The sequence below is a fragment of the Psammomys obesus genome, unplaced genomic scaffold, assembly GCF_907164565.1.
Source record: "Psammomys obesus unplaced genomic scaffold, mPsaObe1.curated_primary_1811, whole genome shotgun sequence".
Classification (NCBI taxonomy): Eukaryota; Metazoa; Chordata; class Mammalia; order Rodentia; family Muridae; genus Psammomys; species Psammomys obesus.
In genome coordinates this window covers 30793330-30800195 of record NW_026596073.1, presented here as the reverse complement: position 1 = coordinate 30800195, position 6866 = coordinate 30793330, and the positions used below count along the sequence as shown (strand labels likewise).

Here is a 6866-nt window from a genome sequence, read left to right as displayed (position 1 = left end):
GCATGGCCCGCGCCGCGGCCTCCGCGGCCCCCGGGCAGGGGCGCTTCTCCGCGGCTGGCGGCGGCCGAGGGCGGCTCGGGGACATCCGCCGGGTGCGCGCGGCGCCCGCTCCACAGCACCGTCCCGTCCCGGTCGTCAGGCGCGCGGCCCGGCGTCGTTCCGGGCGCTCGGCTCCCCGCAGGTCCGCGTCCCCGCAGTCGCCACGCCGGCTGCAGACGAGCAGAGACAGAAACACGTGAGTCCCTCGCCAGCCCGGGACGCCGTCCCGCTCGCCGCGATGGGCAGCCGCGAGCCCCCCGGACGCACGCGGCCGGGCACGTTTCGCCCCCACGGTCAAAAGCGCGTCCCGGAGACGCGTCTGCGCCAACCAGGCGAGCCCGCACGCACGCACGGACGGGAAGGTCAGGGCTGGCACGAGCGCCCGGCGGCTCGATCGCCAACAATGCGCACGGACACGCGGGTGCGCGGCGGTGCCAGCCCGCGTCCGCACACGCGGAGCTCGCCGCCCGGCTACGGGGAAGCGAAAGGAGCGAGCTCTGCCGCTGCAGGGCCGACCGCAGAGCGCCGGGCACCGAGCTGGAGCCAGCTCAGAAAACGTCCGGTTCCTTGAAGATGACAAAAAAAGCCCCGTTCTCACCTGATCTCCCCAGGTCCTCGGCGGGAGGGGAGGGCGCTCGCCTAGCGCAGAGCCTGCGGCCCGCCCTCCCGGTACGTGCACGCCGCCCGCAGCAGCTCCTCGGCCCGCAGAGCTCCGGCCGCGGGGCCGCCGCCAACCCCTGCGTGCTGAGCACTCGCGCGCGGGCTCCGCAGCATTTCAGCGTCGCCGCCACCTCCACCTCCACGCCGGGACCCGCCCCCGGTGATATCATGTGTCAATCACGCGGGCTGCGCGAAAACCCGGAGCGGGATTTCAGCGATCGTGGATGTGGATTCGAGAACGGGCCAAAAAAAAAAAAAAAAAAAAAAAAAAAAGTCGCTCGCCTGCAGAAGGCCTGCGAGCCCGGCTCGGGAGGAACTCTATGTTCCAAGGTCCCCGTCAGTTAGGAACTGTCACCCTTCGATTTAAGGGCAGCAGAGGATTCACCCTCAGAGGTGACTTAGAAAAGAGTTGTGAAAAACATAAACGAACCACTCCGGGAGGCAAAGGCAGGCAAAGTTCGAGGCCAGCCTGGTCTAAAGAGCTACTCCAAAACAGCCAAAACCACACAGAGAAACTGGGTCTCGAAGAGCAAAAACAAAAGACAACTTGTACACAGTGCTCCAGGTAGAGGGAAAATGTGTTCTGACACAGAAAGGTACTAAGTTCAGAGCGTGTGAAATACGGAGGTTCCAGAAACGACAGTCGCTTTTGCAAACGTAATAGAATCGCACACCACAGAGTGGGATTTCCTACAGTGGGATTTTAGTGATTTGCTAGGTTTTAGTTCATGATATGATCCCAAAAATTACATGGGAAAAAACAAAAAAACCCAAGTCCTTCCTGTCTTGGAATGTTTGTATAATTTTGTCCAAAACACCAATATATTTTTTAATCAACTAAAAGCCAAGTAAAATAAGCATAACTCATCAAAGTTTTAGTTTTAATCACATGTCTGTCACGGGGTGGGAAGGATTTAGTAGCTAGGGAATGCTTTTTGCTTCTTTGCAAACTATAGAGTTTTGAACATTTATTATTGGAACGCTGTAGCCCAGGATGCAGTGAGGAGAGCCTGTATGTGGAATTAAAAATCCCATAGAGTTTTAAAAGTAACCTAAGACCCCAAATATTGTTCATAGAAAATATCTTTTCCCAGGGAACTGTATCAGAAATAGTATTTGATAAACAACAGAACTCCATGATTTCAATCACCTGTGGATGTGAGTTTTGATATTTTGGGTTCAAAGTGATTTTTAAAGTCTTAACAATCGCAGTGGATTTTTAAAAACTGTTATTGTTGTTGTTGGCATGCTGCATTTCTGATCATTTAGATGCTTTTAGAGTTCAGTTCTGTGTGAAATTACATGCCTGTTACCCAGGACACTCCCTGCAAAGAATATCAACAATAAGAAAGTCCACTAGAAGATAATAGAAGGTACTAAAAGCCAAGGAGCTGTCTGTCCACCCTTCATGGGAGGAAACGTGTTAACAGTCAGATTTTCAAGTGTAAATTTGGTGGAGCTTTTGTATCTTGTCTATTTTTCACAGATGTAGCAGTGTAATGAGGTTTGACAGTGGTGGGTCTGTTTTTTTGTTGACTGGACTGGAAGGGTCAAATCAAAAATACAGTATCACACCAGAGTATTTTATTTGGTTCTTCCCAGCTCTCTGCACAAATCGGGCCAGAGGTCAGATCACCAACGTGATAAAACAAGGAGAGGGAGTAATAGACAGTTTTCATCACATAACACTTATAAAAATATAATTTCAAAGATTCCTATTTACATTTCAGAGTGTTGCAGCCAGAGATGTGCTAAACAAATTTCCTAATTTTAAAAATTCTAATAATAATAAAACCCCATGAAATTTTGTCAAAAATACTATCATCATGGGTCACTTTCTATTTCAAAATAGAATATATTGCACAAAATTGGTTCTGCTTAAATGCTTCCATTGCATGTTTCTTGAGATATCACATTACTAGTTAGGATCAGAATTGACTTGTCACCTTGAATCTGCAAGACATTTGACGATATCTGCTTCACCCTTTTTACTGCCTGCAGTCATAAGACTTGAGAAAAATTATACATTTTAGCTTAAAACAGACCCTGCGTTTTATTTAGTAACTTCAATTGCAGTGAGACTAGTCTAGGAATAAATAACTGGAATAGGAAATGTTTTTGAAAAAGAGGATGTGAGGGTCAGTGGTGAAATGTCAGTAATTTCTAGTTCCTTGTATAAGATCTGTCAAATAGAATGGGGTGGGAAGGGAGGCCCAAGCTGTTCCTCAGTCTCGTGAAAAAACACAATTATCCATCACTTTTGTTGAAAGAGAATAAAGTGAAACGCTTGTCTGGCAAATGCTTCAGAAGTGCGTGTGACTTAAAAAAAAAATTAAAGTACTCAAAGACTTGTTGATTTATTTATTTGTTCAAATAAAAACATCAGAGCCATTGTGTGTCTGTTTCCAGGCTGACAAGCAATACTTTCTAGATCACCTAGTATTTCTGTTATATCATGATGAGTTACATTATTAACTGTAAAATTAACTATATTATATCTTGCATGGTGTAGAAAAACAAACTTGAAAGGGAAACATCACAGAAGCTGATGAGTTAGTGGACTTGAATCGATCGATAAGGAGCCAGTAACGGGAATCAGCTTTTTTCCTTTCCTTTTAGGGCAGTAATCACTATTCCTGAACACCCTCAGAAAAGCTGCAAGAATGGGCCATGTCATTTTCTGTTTCCTTTTGTGAACGGTCTTCGTAGGAGACAGAAATAGACTAACCTGTTCTGCTAAGATTTCCATGTGCACCCCTCACCTTCAGAAGCATAGTTCTCATCCTCTAATGTTCTGTGTGGCTTTAGATTCTGCAAGTGGGAGTGATGAAGTCCTGAATGAACGACTCTGAACGCTTTACAGACTTCATCCCCGCTGAGTGCTTGCTCTCCACTGATCTGGTTGTTCTGAGTGAGAGCCTCTCTCCTTACATGCAGGTGACTCGGTGACAAGGGTTCACACCACCTGCCTGAGGCTGTCCACTCCCAAGAGCCATCAGTGCATATGAGGAAGCATCTCTGCCTCATTACGAAAAGGACATTTCTTACCTGTCCAACAGCACACTAAACCCTGTTCCCCTCGGCCTGACTTGCTCTTCATTTTCCAAAGAATGCAAAACTCATCTGACTTTTGAAATGAGAAACAAAAGTTCCCTTAAAGTATGAACTTGTTTCTTTAATCCTGGTCAACAACAATTCCTAGTCGGAACACTTCCTACCTTCTTCATCATTACAGATGTGCATAAGAACCCCATCTGGCTTAAAACTGAAACCACACCCCCTTCAAAACAGAACAGCAAGACAACCAGATTATGTTTTTATTAAACAAAATAAGACTGAGACATCTCCTACGGCCTGCCTACTTTCATGTTTGTTTCCTAATAAAGCAACTGTCAGAAATTACAGTTTGTCCTTTCTTTAGGAAAAAGTAGCATATTGTAGGTAACTATAGGCATTTAAGAGTGCCCAACACTAAAAACAGGAAACACAAAAGTCACAAGAAGTTTAATAATGTATTCCTAGTTTCCTTACTGTGTAATTGTCCAGGCCTTTAAAGTAATCCCATTAAAAACAAACCATTGCAGATGCTCTACAACAACGGATCACCTACAAGCATCTAGGGTCTGAGTTTCAACTGTATCTTTCTGCATCAGGGTCCCCCATCTCTATTGTGCCCTGTTTTCCCATAGGTCCTCTGTTCAGTATTACAAGGAGGAAGAACACAGTGTCCTGAAGCAAACCTGATGGAGGACCTACCAAAAGAAGGTGGGTCTTCAATGCTGCCACAGGTAGCTAAGTGACCTTTGGTTTCTACTGGAGCTTAATAGCAATACTATAGCCTTCTGATGCCCCAAATGAAGTCAAGTACATACAAGTGCTTTGTGAGCTGGGAAAATTTATGTAAATAATTGATTGGTACTGTATCCAACATACTGTATAAAGAAGAAATGTGAGGACCCCTCTTTCCTGGAGTTCTATCCCTAAATAATAAACTTAATTTGCCTTATAACTTTTGTGTGCTTGTTTGTCTTGAGAGAGGGTTTCTTTGTGTAGCCCTGGCTGACCTAGAACTCAATTTGTAGACCAGGCTGGTCTCAAGCTCACAGAGATCTGCCTGCCTTTGCCTCCTGCATGCTGGAATTAAAGGTGTACACCACCACCCACCTGCCTTATAACCATTTTCAGGTCGGTTGGGTTTCATTTTTGTTCTAAGACAAACTCTTAGGTTGGACTGATTGCTTTGCCATGAACATGTATGTATGAACCCATGTGTACGTGTATATCTTGACTGAGCTTTACAACAGTTGTCCACTAAGTTCAGGTTAAGACATGCAACTTTAACATTTACCTGGAGGCTTTTGGTGATTAGCTTTAACTTCCAGTTAAGGCAAAGAACATTGTAAACATTAGAAAGTACTCAGCTGGAAGGGGAGGAGGACCTCCCCTAATAAATAAAAATAATAATAATAAAGAAAGTGCTTACAGGGGCTGAAGTGGCTACGTGCACTTGCTCTTCTTGTATAGGACTGGGTTCGAGTCCCAGCACCCATGTTAGGTTCACAACCACCAGTAACTCCCCCTCCAGGAGCACTGGCCTCTCTGGGCACCAGTGCCAATACACACAAACCCACACAGAGAAGCATATTTACACATAGGATTTAAAATACAACCAGGACATTTCAAATCCTTACTATAAACTTCTTAAACTCTCATATTATTGAGTTTTAAAAAGCAAATAAGTATTTAAAAAATAAGTTGAATAACTTTAAAAGTTGAATACACACACACATATACATATATACATATATATACGTATATATATGTATATATATATTTGTATATATATATATGTATATATATATTTAAGCCTGAAGATGCTTCTACTTGTTTTCATAGTTTGTGGTGCACTTTTCTAACCTCTTAGAGTATTAATTTTGGTCCTCCATAACAAATATAAGGATTAGGAATAGACAGAGTCGACCAATTATGGAGGTATTTTAGAATCATGAATTTTTTGTGTTGATTTTGAAAACTGACAGCAAAGGTCAGTGGGCAGTGCATTTCAATGGACAAAAACTCCTTGAAGCGCCACCTATTGTTGGAAACAAGCCATTTCAAGTTTTAGTGAAAATGGAAAGAGCTGAGGGATAGGACTTTGGTTTTGACAAAATTCAGTTTTATAATATTTTTTTCTTTTCTTTTCTATTGTTAGAGCTCATCATATGACTTCGGGTGTTAGTCTGCAGTGAAGTTACAAAAATTTAATCTGTATACACCAATGGCTTTTTGAAGAATCTATGTGAGACACTGTATTCAAAGAACGGCATAAAGAAACTAAAATACCATGTGACTTTTAACTAGCACAGGAGAGCCAATATAGTCAAGAAGAGGACTTCCCAGACAATGAATGCACCTTCTCCAACAGTGACCTAATTACATAAAGCTTCCCTGGTTGGGTGTTGTCAGCTTGACCCAAACCTAAGAGGAGGAAACCTCAATTGAGAAAATGCCTCCATCAAGTTGCCTGTAGGTAGAACTTGTAGGGAATTTTCTTGATTAGTGATTGACATGGGCAGGTCCAGATTACTAGAAAAGTGGTCTTGGACTATATAAGAAAGCAAGTTGAGCACACCATGGAGAGCAATCCAGCAGGCAGCACTTCTCTATGGCCTCTGCATCAGCTCCTGCCTCCAGGTTCCTACCCTGACCTCCCTGGGTAATGGACTACAAATTGTAAGATGAAATGAAATCTGTCTTTCCTCAAGTTGGTTTTGGTCATGATGTTTTACCATAGCAATAGAAACCTAACTGAGACAAATGCTCTCTTTATAATCATTGGGCTGACATTACAGTCTTAAGACATCTAACACTTCCTTTCTGGGTATTGTATGGACTGAATAAGTTCAGTTTTGGAAGTACATCTCCTTTGTGAGGCTGGGTTGGGATTCTGTTAGCGGATCCAGTAACATCAAATAGACTGAGTTCAAGGCTCTCGAGCCAAGGAACACTTTGGGAACATGTCAACAGAAAAATAACAAGATCCAGATTGTTATTTTGGTTACACAAAGTCAAGTGAAGGCGCTTTTGAGACCCAGGGTTCCAAAATGCTTTCTGTGGGATGGTTTGAGGGCTCAGTGGGTAAAGGCACTTGCCACCAAACCTGAGGA

General features: G+C 43.8%; 1 protein-coding gene across 1 annotated transcript in view; it reads right to left on the bottom strand.

Moving 5' to 3' along the window:
* Spry1 (sprouty RTK signaling antagonist 1) overlaps nucleotides 1–671 on the bottom strand; it is a 4818-nt gene extending 4147 nt beyond the window's left edge. The window contains exon 1 of the mRNA XM_055626168.1: nucleotides 638–671. The gene's annotated coding sequence lies outside the window, so the exon portion shown is untranslated. The remainder of the gene's footprint in view (nucleotides 1–637) is intronic.
* Between the last annotated feature and the right edge of the window lie 6195 nt (nucleotides 672–6866).